The sequence below is a fragment of the Argiope bruennichi genome, chromosome 5, assembly GCF_947563725.1.
Source record: "Argiope bruennichi chromosome 5, qqArgBrue1.1, whole genome shotgun sequence".
NCBI classification, from domain to species: Eukaryota; Metazoa; Arthropoda; class Arachnida; order Araneae; family Araneidae; genus Argiope; species Argiope bruennichi.
In genome coordinates this window covers 25,315,250-25,329,018 of record NC_079155.1, presented here as the reverse complement: position 1 = coordinate 25,329,018, position 13,769 = coordinate 25,315,250, and the positions used below count along the sequence as shown (strand labels likewise).

General features: G+C 30.7%; 1 protein-coding gene across 6 annotated transcripts in view; it reads left to right on the top strand.

Annotated features, from left to right (window-relative positions):
• LOC129969690 (POU domain, class 2, transcription factor 3-like) overlaps nt 1–13,769 on the top strand; it is a 598,164-nt gene that overhangs the window by 152,083 nt on the left and 432,312 nt on the right. The gene's annotated exons all lie outside the window — the stretch shown is intronic.

Here is a 13,769-nt window from a genome sequence, read left to right as displayed (position 1 = left end):
CCACTAGATTAAGTGATCATAATATAATAGTAGCTAATTATTTTATCTCTTATAAGATTCTCATTAAATTGAAGAATTAAGTTAGAAATTCGTTTAATAATTGATTAAGCGAACCCGCAATTAAAAAAAATCATAATTCAGGAAAACTTTAGAGCAAAAATCTGTTTATTAAATTTTGACAGTCTTTTTTTTCCTCTGGATTTTCCAAGATTAAACATATATAATATGATATTCTAATTTTTAAAACAGTTTTTGTAATTAGATATTTTTTAAATATAAACTCTGACTATTTTATTTCAAAAATTAGTTACTATTAATTAAATCTCTGCTCTCCGCCGACTTTATATTTTGTTCTGACTGCATGTTCTATTTCTGAAAATGTATCAATTTTTGTGAAATGGCCATATTTTCTTAATTTAATTTATTCGCTAAAAACATGATAAATTCAGAAATAAGCAAGAAATTTAAAGTTATGGAGTGACACACAGGCAATAGTATTTATAAATTTGTACATATACATATAAGATAGTGGAACTCAACATGAAGATGTTGTCATTGGTTTTCATTTATGATGCGGATTCCACCCCATCCCACCCGTTCTATATTTTATTCAGTTTCTTGAATTGCATTGCATCGTTTTGAGTCCTTTTTTTTTTAGTGGAATTTATTTCCATGTACCTTGCCTTATTCGAGAAGCAAAACATTTTGGCTTTAAGCAATCTATTTCGTACTAAGTAGTCAAGGCTAATGTATAAAACAATCATTTACTTCTAATGTAGGATTTTGTAAGGAACAGCCATTTCGCTAAAAGCAACCGAACATAAAAGTTCGGGAGAATTCGTTTAAGAATAATGTTTATTTCCCGTGAGTCCGAATTGTATATTTGTCTGAATTCGAGTTAGATTTTGCTTTTTTTTTCCCCCTTACTTCTTTTCTTTTTACTATTTCCCCCTCCTATTCCTAAACTGCGAGGCGTTGTATGTATAATTTTCCCGTTGGGGGTTCGAAGTTTAAATTCAGCTTCTTCTGAAATTAAAATATGCTTAGCAATCCATTTTTCTATTTTCTACATCTCTCGCGTGTATAATTTCAACTCTTTGCTGAACCGGGGGGCTTTTCAGCATAATAAGCTTCAGGTGCTTTTTTTTTTATTTGAATAATGTGTTAACTGGATGAACTCATCCGTTGCTCATAAATAAAAGATTTTTCTTGATTCGACCGGCCTTCCTTTACCTCTGTGTAAAATGTTATGTACGTTGTTCTCATCTTTCACTGGGCAGGTGTGCAACGTCATTGTGTTGCAACTGGTGAATGTAGAGATCGTGTTGGGTTAATTTGTAATTCCCATGTTTTATAGTGAGACGATTTATTTTTATATCTTTATAGTTTTTTTTCCTTCCTCATTCTGTTTTATTGTTGCTAATGTGCCAGTTAAGATATTTTTCCATGATTAGAATACATTACGAACTAATTTGCATTGTCTGGCTTTATCATTTGATGTTTGTAATAAACTTTCACATTTGTTGGGTGGAATATTTTTTCTCCTTTTGCATGTCATTTTTGTGATGCATTTCTTTGGATTAGGATGTTTTATATGATTCAGAATTTTCTTGCTCTATTTACTTCCTATAAATTAGTGTACAATAATTCCAATATCATAAATAAGAATTTCATCCTTATGGGTGCATTTTTTGTTGCTGAACTTATAATATAATTAAATGTGATTTTCTTGTGGATTAACTCAAATTAGAATAATCTATTTGGTATTATAATGAAACCTTTTTTAAATATTTCTTTAATTAATGTGTTGTTTTGTATTGGTTCCTATTCATTTCAATATTTTGAAAAATTCTTATGGTGTTGAAGAATTAATAATTTCTGAATTTCCATTGCATCGATCGTTATATTTTTTAAAACTAAAATAATGGTGGTTCTATTTTTTTTTTTTTTTAATTTGACAATAGGACTAGCCGAAAGACGGATTCGACTCGAGACTCTTATTTGTATAAATTAATTAATAGTTCATTTAGAAGAGAAGGATGAGGAATATCTCGGCTTGAAAAGCATATTTTGTGGAAAAGGAAAGGAAAGTATTTATGCAATAAATTCTAATTATTGCAATGATTGTTATCAATCGATTTTGTATTTTGCCATATATCAATGAAAATTGCATTTTATTGTTATATGTTTTTGATAAAAGTTCTAGAAAATGAATATATATAATATACACATGGTTGTCCAAGAAGGATTATTGCTCTAAAATTACTATTAATTATGTCATAAGGTTAATAAATGAGTGTAACCTAAGTGTTGTTCTAATTAGTTAAATTAATATTAATTACACCATAAGGTTAATAAATAAATTAAATATAATCTAAGTGTCAAATTATTTAAATTATTATTAATTATGTCATAAGGTTAATAAATAAATTAAGTGTAACCTAAGTGTTGTCTAGTTATTTAAAGTTTTCAATTTTTTCAATTTCTTTTAAATATTGTCATTGTATGGATTATGATATACTAAAATTATTAAAAAGTAAACATATACTCTTATATTGTGCTATTAAACTAACTAGTTTGTCGCATTTTTAATTAAAATTCGATCTCATATCGTTTGGATCTGTCCCTTGAACTAGTACTAACTATAAAAAGTTTTCCAAATATTCACTCAATAACTACAAGTATTTCCAATAAAAATATACTTCCTTGTGTAAGCCTTTATTTAGTCCTGGGTTAATTATTAGCTTGCTAAGTAAGATATATCGGCATTTTAATTGTTTTGCCTTTCTGCTTATATACTGATTCGATGAAATGATGGCATTTGATGGCTGTAAATATTACCAATGAGATATTTAGTCCCGATTATCAAATCCGGTTAGTAATTTGCTACAAAAGGCCGCGGCGAGATCGGCAAAATAATTAGTGACAAAAATCGGATGTTTGCACCGGGCGTTGTTATTGCGGCCCCAATTTTGCTCCGATTATCTTCGGAAATGTGAAGAAAATGGTAAGTGAAACACTCTGTAATGGCTTATCCGATACCGCAATGATTTGTGGTATATCTGCACTATCCAAATGGCATCAATGTACTATACCGTTTATTGCAAGTCCGGATCGGATGTGCACACTGGCCTATAATAATATGAATTTTAGAAAAAAATATTTCAGAATTTAAAAGATTTTACAATCAACACGATGGCCCTTTTCGTTTCGGTTCAGTATACATTATATCCGCTCTTTAGTGAAAATAATAATTATTTCCACCATGTATGAGAACCTACCAAATTATTATTATTTTCCTGTACCAAAAAATGTGAAATATTTCTAACTAATTAAAATTTAACGAGAAAAGCATTCCAACCACAAAATTTCTATGTAGAGTCGAGTGGTTATTTTACATAATTTTACAAACAGGCTGTGCTATCAGACATCCCTCATTTAAATATTCCCATTTTTTTAGGATAATTAATATAACTAAGAAATGGTGATAGCAACAATCGCAAATCAATAATTTACCAACTTATTGGTTAGTTTTATTTGTATTTCTTTTCTAAATAATTAAAGATTGAAATTCAATATTTTTCTGATGTTCACTGCCACTGAAATATCATTTTAACTGTTTTGGCTTACAGATACAACTTTTTACAATTGATGTTCTAATTTCATGTTAAGTTTTCCTTTTTTAATTCATGAACATATTTCAATATTTGAAAGGAATTTTTAAATGCTTTTTGTAATTATAAACTTAGGGCAATGTTTTGCAAAAAGATCTGTTAATCCATTGCCTTGATGTTATTAAGTCTATTCTGAAAATATAACTTTCACAATATTATTTTATGTCAGTCACTTCCCCGATCCCATATTTCTTTGATATCAAAGGAGAAACTGAAGTATTTTAGAGAATAAAATTATATATTATAGAAAAATCTGAATTTTAAGAGTTACTCATTTTGTTAGTATGAATTATTTTGTGTTATCAGCCTCTAGATTTTAAAACAGAGTATCAAATTTCCTATAAATTATTTAAGTAGCATTAATTAAAATTTCATTATCGTTAATAATCTATTGTTTATTAAACTTTGTAAATAAGAGATTAGTTAATAATTAATTTTAATTGAGTTTATATCAAGGGTTGCTCTAAATTTTAAGAAAAAGTGCAGGTAAATTTTATCTATCTTGAATAAATTTTTTTGATGCAGGACTTCACTCCTGAAACCCAGTAATTCTTCTTAACAAATGAAAGTTCGCTTTGTTGACTAGAATGTATATTTTTTCTGAATTGAGTGGGACCCGGTGATGAATAAACTTTTGGGCCGATTTTAGTTTTTATTATTAAAAGTCAACCACCTTGTGACAACCTCTTGACTCAGAATTCACGGGAATATCAAGCAGAATACATTCACGTCTGTTTTTGCCCGCCTTAGTGACAAGACACTTTTTTTCGACAACCCTAACCACAACATCTGTATCCAAGTACGTTACTCGCATAGGAATGATTTGCTGGAAGGCTCCTTTTGGATCGAATTCCTTACTTCCGGACCTAAAATGACATCCCTTAAAATATGCATCTTCGAATACTGTATTGCATGCATAAACAAAATAGCTATGCCAAGTCATTTGGACTTAATGATTATATCTTCGGCTGCTGGGAAAATAGGTTATATCATTTTTTTGGGCTGCCCTAAACGACTACTTTTTGAATATTTTATAGTCCCCGACTCTAACTCATTCAGTCCCCACCCCTCTTTTGCTCAACTTATTGACAATTACAGGAAGTAGTCGAAAATACGTATCATTTGCATCTTATAATATGGGCTTTGGGGCGGAGATGACATGTTTTTTACCTGTAAGTAATTACTGTCTCCTGGTCCTAATAGAATTTTTTTTTTCGTGATAGAGTATCGGGAAAGCTTAATATAGCTTGGATTGCGTGCGTTGGCAAATCGAAGTGGGAGGTTTGCTTGTATAACTCTGGGTCTGGCCTCACGACGAAATAGATACCAAAATGTGAATAGTTAAAACGATAAGAACGGTTTTATTTATATGCATTTGAATATTACTGGTTTCATATTATGTATGATCCTATTTCCATCAGCTTCAGACGTTTCACACTGCTACTAGTTTACTCATTATTAGCTAATATGTTAAATTAGCCACCTTCGGCAACCATTTTGCTTGCCAGGAATATTGTCTTTCGTAGCTGCTAATTTGATATAGAATAATATATTTGAAATTGCACTTTGTTATTTGATAAGATTAAAAAATCTGAATTTAGTATAATTATTCTCCCGCAAGAGACTGCGTGACAAATTAAAAAGTATATATACTATTAAATAAAAACATTAGCGAAAAGGTTACATTCAATTTAATGTACAAAGAAAGCACATTTTTTGAAAATCTGAAGAATTTTAACATTGGCAAAGCACATGATTGAAAAGTTTTTTTAGAACAATTAAATTAATTTGAATGTCATCATTTCACTAAAATAATTTATTACAGATTGTGTATTAAATTAAAGTTTTAAAAAATTACTAAAATTTAAAACAAAGTTGTATGAAAATGATGTTTGTGTCAATAAAAAGTTAAATATTTTAAGTTTTGAGATTGTGTTAAAGTAATTTTTGCGAGATAATATTTTCGGAGGATATATACGAAAAACGTCAAACACTTAAATTTATTTTTAATTTACTTGTGGACCACGTAAAGTTGATAGTGGTTCTGTTTTTATCTTAAAGACCAGGTATACGTATATACAACTAAGCATTCATCTTTATATATTAAGAATATTCTAGATGAAGAGTTTTTATAATTAAAAGCCATTAATATAAAAAAAAATGTTTTTTTTGGGGGGGACTCAAAGTGTAAGCATAAATAAGAATTAAATTTAAATTAATTAATATCACTCTCCAGCTAAAAAATTTATTTGGTGATGAATTTCTCGTTTAAAATTGTGATCAAATGACGAGGATAACTTTTGTTCCTAAAGTTCACTTTCTAAATTTTTGTGCTATTTAAACATAAGGGCATCTAACACACGATGCCCTGACTTAATTTGAGACTAATTGACTTAAGATTTAACTTAATTTGTGAACATATTGGATGTATAAATTGGCAGAGTTTTAAGCTTTCCTGTAATATTCGAAAAATATTTCCTATTAAAAAGATTTTTTTTGGGGGGGAACCCCCAGTTTTGTTTATCATTTATTTTAAATATGGAGTAGTTAGATTTAATGCAATAATAATCCAAATTATTAATAGTAACAATAATTTTGACTAGTAGTATTTCTTTAAAAATCTTTGCCTTTCAAATTTTTATATTATTTTCGTTTGAAATATTCTAACACAAGTAACAAATTGTATCCCAGACATCACAGCAAAAAAATCATAAAGTGAAACTGTGTTATCCTTCATCATTTTCCCGAAGTGTTTGTTTTTAGCAAGATCTTGGCTTCGGCGTAAACGACGTGTGAGAGAGCAGACCATTTCTTCCCCTATGCGTGATTTCGGATCATGACTTACTCTTTCTGAGGGCATGAAGTGCGGAGAAACACACTTTTTCTAAAAAAATAAATAAAAAGTAATACTAAAAAAATAATCAGAATTATTTCCCTGGGCTTTTGGAAGATTTTACGTGGGAAGAAGAATTCCAGGAACTTTTTTTTTTGGACGCGAGAGCCTGCAAAAGAAGTGTTAAGCGTTTGTTTGGCTTTCTTCTTCTTCTGATAAATAGGAATATGTTTCTAACTGATAGTATTATGGTTGTGTTCCCACGGGGGCCATCGCTTCCCTTGGATATATATCGGCAATCCCTTCTTTGATGAAAATTGCTTGAATATTCCTCCTCCCCTGCCCCGACCCTCCTGGATGGAAACTGTCTTCTGGCTAAGAAGTGCGTATAGGTGTTAGAAGGCGAACGTTCATTAAATGCAGAAAAGGGCCCCAAGGCCGCATCTCATGCAAGTTGCATGGATTGGGAAAGGCAGGCAAGAAGAGGGGGGGGGGGCGTTCCATGATCAAACTCTGCAGCAGTTCCTTACTTTCGGTCGGAGGGAGGGTGTGAAAAAAAAAAAAGGAAGCATGAAATACAGAGTGGAAGGAGGGTGAAAAGTTCTGTTCCTCTGTGGTATGCTGAAATTTTATCGGAATTTACATGTAAACTGGACCGTCCACGCCGAAAGCCCGGAAGGAGGAAGTCAGGTCTTGTGGTTTGAAAAGTAAGAAATGGAAATTCGGTTCTCGCTTTTTCTTTCATTCCTTTACCCTCCCCCTCCCCCTTTTTTTTGGCTCTACAGTCACCTCGCCCATCATTCTGTCGCTTTGGTCCGTCTGTCCGTCGCTTGGGGGTGGACCGACAGAGAGAGCTGAAAGATCGTCTGCCCAGTCTGATTTGGACGCTACAAAATTCTTCTTCCCATTCTTTCTCTCCTATATATTTTCCCCTAATCTTTTTTTTTTTTCCTTTCTTTTTTTTTTTCTTTCTCTCTTTTTTTTTTCTTCCCTCCCCCACTGAGTATGTAGCTATGCTGAAATGGAAAACGGGCTCTGCTTTGCGTAAAATTGATTTTATTTTTCTTCCCATTCTCCCTTCCCCCCTCCTCCAGGGCCCGCCAAATAGATGGATGTGTAAGTAAGGGCCCGGGGAAATTGGTAAGCGTCGAAGGCGACATCGGATTTTGGAATTGTGACTCTTCTTTTCATTTCGGTCGCCTCTGAAAGATATTTTATTTAATCCCGAGCGGTTGTTCTCTCTTAACTATTGAATTGTTCGATTGGGGCTTTTGTCTTCGCTTTTTCTCTTTTTCTTACCTTCTTCTTTTGTGAAGTCTTCTTGTCATTAACTTTCTCTTCTGTGACGGGACTTCGACATTTCGGCCTTCTTCCTTGTTTATTATAAATTTCTAATTTATATTCCACTTTATTTTTGTTGCAAAAAATGTGTTATTGAAAAGAAAAGGTAGTTAGATGGCGTTTGCTTTCAGTTATAAATAAACAAATAAATCAATATTTTCAAAAAAAAAAAAAAAAAAGAACGAATAAAATGCAATAAAGATAGGAGCGAACTATTTATTCGCATCAAAAACTAATAGTAGTTACTGCATTCTTTGCCGCCAAATTCTTAATATTTAAAATAGTTTATTCTCAAGAAAGAAATATATATATTTATGTAATAAAAAATAAGTATGAGAAAACTATTTTTTCCACATTTTTTTTTATTAAGAAAGAAATTCAATTTGTGGAAATTTCTTTACATTTTTAAATGTTTTAAACTGATATTTCCTTGAATGAATTATTTAATAGTATTTTTCATGGCTGTTAAACAATTATGAATCTTTCCTCATTGTTTGATATTACATAATCTCACTTGCAAGACTACGCTGCAATACATTCGACTTTATTTCAATGTCAAGTTTGTTGCACAAGCAAAAATAGATGTTGATAAAAGAGTTTTACTACTGTGGTTGACATTTCTCTAATTTAGAAACTTGCAAAAAAAAAGTTATTTTGTTTCTCTGGCTGAAATGTATTCTTTTTGAAATATTTCTCAAATAGCTCTAAAAAAATCACAAATAATTTATCCGAATTTTCAAATAATTCCAATTTGTCAGAAAAATTCGTATGTGTTGGAATATTTCATTGAAATTTAAAAAGCGAATGTTTTTTTTTTTTGCTATATATTTATAACTGTTATGGTATAATTATAAAATTTATATGATTAAAATTATTTCCATTCAGGCCAGATGTATTTTATTATTTTTCATTCAGAACAATTACTATTACTATTTACTATTTTGCTCTTCTTTTTCTGGTACTAGATTTGTTTCATTTTACACACTCATATATAGATTACCCAAAAGGCTCCCTGTAATATTATTAATTCATTTAATTTCTGAATGTATTTAAATTATTATTTAGAATCAAATACTTTTCATCAAATTTTTTCGAAGCCTATATATTTAAAAATAATTTTCTAATTATATTTTTAAAATGTACAGTCGAAAAGTGCTATCTCAATAGCAGATTGGAATGACATCGAGTCGATGAAAGTAATGCAGCACATTTATTAAAATGAAGTGTAAATCTGATTATAATTTAAATAAAAGAATATATGAATAGCGGCATGTAAAGATTGTAGAACTGCTTCTCAATAATCTGTGATGAAAGTAGTTACAAATACATACATGCGTTGGATCATTTTTCAAATTAGCTATCTATGTTTTCTATGCTTGCTGAATAAGATAAGCAGTAGCCTATGTAAGGATGCGTAAGAGAAGGAACAACGCTTCTAGTAATACCCACATATGATTAAATTATGATACGTTAGATGATTTTGTCAGTCAAATGAATATTGATGACTTTATTGGGATTTTATGTGACTTATTGCAATTAGCATTAGATGCTGGAACTGATATATCTAACAGTTCTGTTCGGGGCATTAAAATGAATTGGGATACCAATTTCGACATAATTCTGCTTTCAAAATCTTAAAGTTAATGACTGGTTGAGATGTTATACGAAATTCTATCCTAAATCATAATGTTTGAAGGTGCCTGCTGTATTTATGGCAGGAAGTGCAAGGCCAAAGCCTTTTCATCTGAACATTCCTTGTTTCGAAAAAGACATGGCTCTCATCAGTGAAATACAATAACATCCCATTCGTTACTTTGGTCAGCACTTTCATGAATACTGCTTTATACTGCCTTGGAGTTAGTGATAAACATGCCACAAGACATTGCAGATATGATTCTTAGCTCTCTGCATTATGACTTCAGAATCAATGATGGATCGTATTTGCTCAACCAACGAATTCCAATCGGCTATAGAATAAAATCTTCTCTCTAGAAACCCTACTCTTCTATTTCATTCAAAAACGTTCAATTTTTCATCAATTCGTGTCTGTTACCTTCGAAGCAAGAGAAAATTTCTAGATATATTTTAGAAAGATATATAAAGAATGGATTGAGAGATGGAAATAAATAAATAAAAGCGGGGATATATTAAAAAACACAAAGAGGAAATTTAAACAACATTCATATAACATTTTAGATCATCATCATTCCATCATAGTAGATTTTTCTATCTTTAATTTTCCTCCTGTGCATTTACATATTCAACAAGGATCATAACAGAAATAACAAGAATTTCATAAGTAGAAATTATAGAGGAATTTGCATTATGCAATTGCAGGGGTGTTTGTGCTCCGGGGAAACCCCGGAATTCCGGGGATTTTGAACTTCGATACCCGGAAATTCCGGGGATCGTCGTTCAAAAGGAAATAGGAATAATAATGAATTATTTATTTTGATCTGGGTAATTTTGTTTGCTTTGAAAGCAGAAAACGCAAGGTCAGTGTGTGTGGTGAAAACTTTTCCTTTCTTTCTCCAAAGGCAGTGATAATGCGTGAAAAGGGGGAAAAAACTTCTTTTTTGTTCTTTCCTTATTACGAGTTATGACTCATTCCCCCTGTTCTCGGACATTCTCTTCTGGATTCTTTTCGGCAAGTAGGCGCGGCAGAAAAAAAAAAGGGAGAGACTTCGTTCGACCAGATGTGCGATCACGTGACCTGGGTTCAAAGGTCTTAATTTTGCAAAAAAAGTAATTCATTGAACTTTTATAATTAGGTCATTCAATACTTCATAATCGTAATTTTTCATTTCTCCCCCCCCCCCCCTTCTCGAAACTCCAAAATGTCGGTAGTAAGTCCGTAAAAGTTTCCGGGGATTTTTTGGGGTCCCACAAACACCCCTGAATTGTTATTAATTGCATTATTAGTCGTATATAAACCACTTTTTGCACTCCGCACTAGACTTCTATCAAAATTTTGAGAATCAATTGAACGTAAATAATACATGATTATTTTGTGTATTTATTCTCCTCTTCACACACACACACACACACAAAAAAAAAAAAAAAAAAAAAAAGGAAAGATTATCGCTGTTTCTTCGGGGAGAAAAAATTCTTGTTATTAAACGGTATGGGGAAAAAAAAATGCTCGTGAGATATTTCACTGCTCTTTAACACACAACGCGAGTATTAAAATGTCTATTTGTTTTGATAATCAAACAGTAAAATACCGTTGCTTTTGCTATTTTGCAAGGAACTCAATTTTATTTATTTCTTTTAACTGAAAGGAATGTTTCAGTTTGAATTATAGATTATTTAAAATGCAGGGTAAAAGCATAATTTGTTTTTCTTGCAAATTTGTAAATCTATTTTAATCTTTCTGTTTAAAATAACGGTGTTTTTTTTTTTTTTTTCGAATATTGAGAATGTAATATATTTGGAATAATCTACAATTTAACTTCGTTTTTCCGCTTTTCATTCCGTTGTACCCATATTTCATTAAAAAGGAACTAATTCCAAAAATGATTTATTTTTAATCTTAGACGTTCATAATTATTAATCTGGATTTTTTTTTTCAAGAAAAACTACATAAGCGATGGTAATATGAGCGGCATATAGCTTAAAGAATTGCTTTATCATTCATTTAAAAAAATGCAAAATTGTTTTAAATAAAATTGTGATTTTGTTTTTTAAGAATATTTATACACCAAGTTTTCTTATATAAATACACCTTTTTATGAAGGAAAGGAAAACGAAAGAACACTTCTCTGCCGAGCTCCCTCTGTTGATCAGAACTGAAACTATATCTTCTCCCTCTGAAAAAAATCTACCCTCCCTCTTTCCCCACATGCACATAGTGATCGAAATTGTAGGGGAGTTGTGAACCATTTTTGCAAGACGTTCTATTATCTTTATTTGTTAAGGAATTATTGCAGATTTCTAATATATTGTTTAAATATTTAAGAATTTTACGCTTATAGCTTTTGTTTTAGTAAGTTTTCATTTTAGGTTTTTTTTTCTCTGCTTCCCACTGAAATATTCGTTTAGGAAAGTAAAGTTAAACTTCTGTGAATTTAAAAAAATTGGCAAAAGTTCAATTTAGTTAGCAAAAAGTTTTAGATTTTCAATGATTTTGAATTGTTGAATAGTTGAAGACATTCTGTCAATGCCACGATACTTTTTCAATTTAATATCTGTTGTTTGCATAAGGTTACTATTTCAAAAGTTATGGTGATTCTTAACCAGCTATTTTGGCTGTTCTTTGATGAATATTAAGGAAAAGTTAAGAGAGGGAGTAAAATGTACATGACTGGGAGTAGTGCATGGTTAAAAAGATACCACGTCTAGAAAGATATATCATATATCTGTTATAATTCATGACGTTGTATAATTTTCCCTTTTGCATAAATTAAGATTATTATTATTCATTTGCTACTTTTCATTTTCACATATATGAAGTATAAAGAAAATAATGTAATCGTCAAAAAAAGAAAGAAAAATCGAACTCGAGATTTTGACGAATTTCTACGTTTTAGAAGAAAGAAAGATACAGAAAGAAAGAAAAATACATTTAATACATTACATTTACATACATTTAATAAAGAAAAATTCTCTGAGAAAGAAAAATACTTTTTGGAAAAATGTCTCTATGCGATAAAAAATAATTCAAAAATGTTTTGAACTAGACGTATGAAATTTGGTATATAATAATTTGGTATTAAGACGGATGAAATTTGGTATATAATAATTTGGTATTAAGACGGATGAAATTTGGTATAAGATTCCTATAAAAACTTTTGCAAAATCCATTCAGAGGGAGTCTGTATGTCTGTCTGTTCGAATATAAGCTAACTCGATAACTACAAGACAAAAAATCTAGATGGATAAAATTTGGTACACTAATTTAGCATCTACAGAATAGACACCAATCTGTTGAGACATATTCTGTAAGCGGTTGACCATCTGTCGATCCGTATTTTCAGAAGCATGTAAACATGATATTAAAAGGAAAAAAAAAAAAAAAAAAAAAAAAAACCCACAATGACTTAAATATATCAAATTTCGTATGGGATTTAATGACTACAGTTGTAATTCTATGTTAATTTTTGGTTTCAGTCGTGTGGGAAAAACGTGTCTAAAGCTCGATTCATGGATACTATTAACACCATGCCAGAAATTAATTGCCAAGGATCTCACGATAGTTTCAGTAATAATGCTAATTCGCGCCAAAAGTTATTTCGTTACTATTGTACAACAATGCCATCTTCTGCCTTACCAAGGTTCACAGTTTTTTTGGAGTGTGCTTGGATAACACATTTATTAGAGAGTATGCGAGAGCGTTTTGGGGAGACCACGCCCACTAGTTATTTGGAGTCGGGTTTCGGCAGCTACTCGCATGAAATCAAAGTATCGCGGGATATTTTTGAAAAGAATATGACAGTATCTGTGTTCCGTTCGATCCCACGATTTGCAAATATGTGTAGTGCACAGCTGGCTCACCACCATCCTTTTGTTGTTATATATATATATGTACAATATAAATTTGCGCAATAAATTCACCTGACTTAAAATATATATTTATTTTTACTGTACCAATATTAAAATTATTACTTATGGCATGTTAATTATGCCTTTATGTTAAACAATTAAATATAAACAATCAGTATATATATAATTATCCAACGCATTTGTAACACTAGGTGAAGTTTTAAATATCCTCGCTGACATGCAATCCCAATTTTTTTAACTTTTTTTTTTTTTTTTTTTTTTTGCAATGTTTGCGAATAAAACTAAAGGGGAATAAGAAGTAGATACGAGATCGTAAACTTCACGTTTTATTTACTTTTTTTTTTTTTTTTTTTTTTTGCTGGCTTGTAATAAAGATTAATCAGCGAAGATCTACATTTTTATTATTTTGGATTATGCTG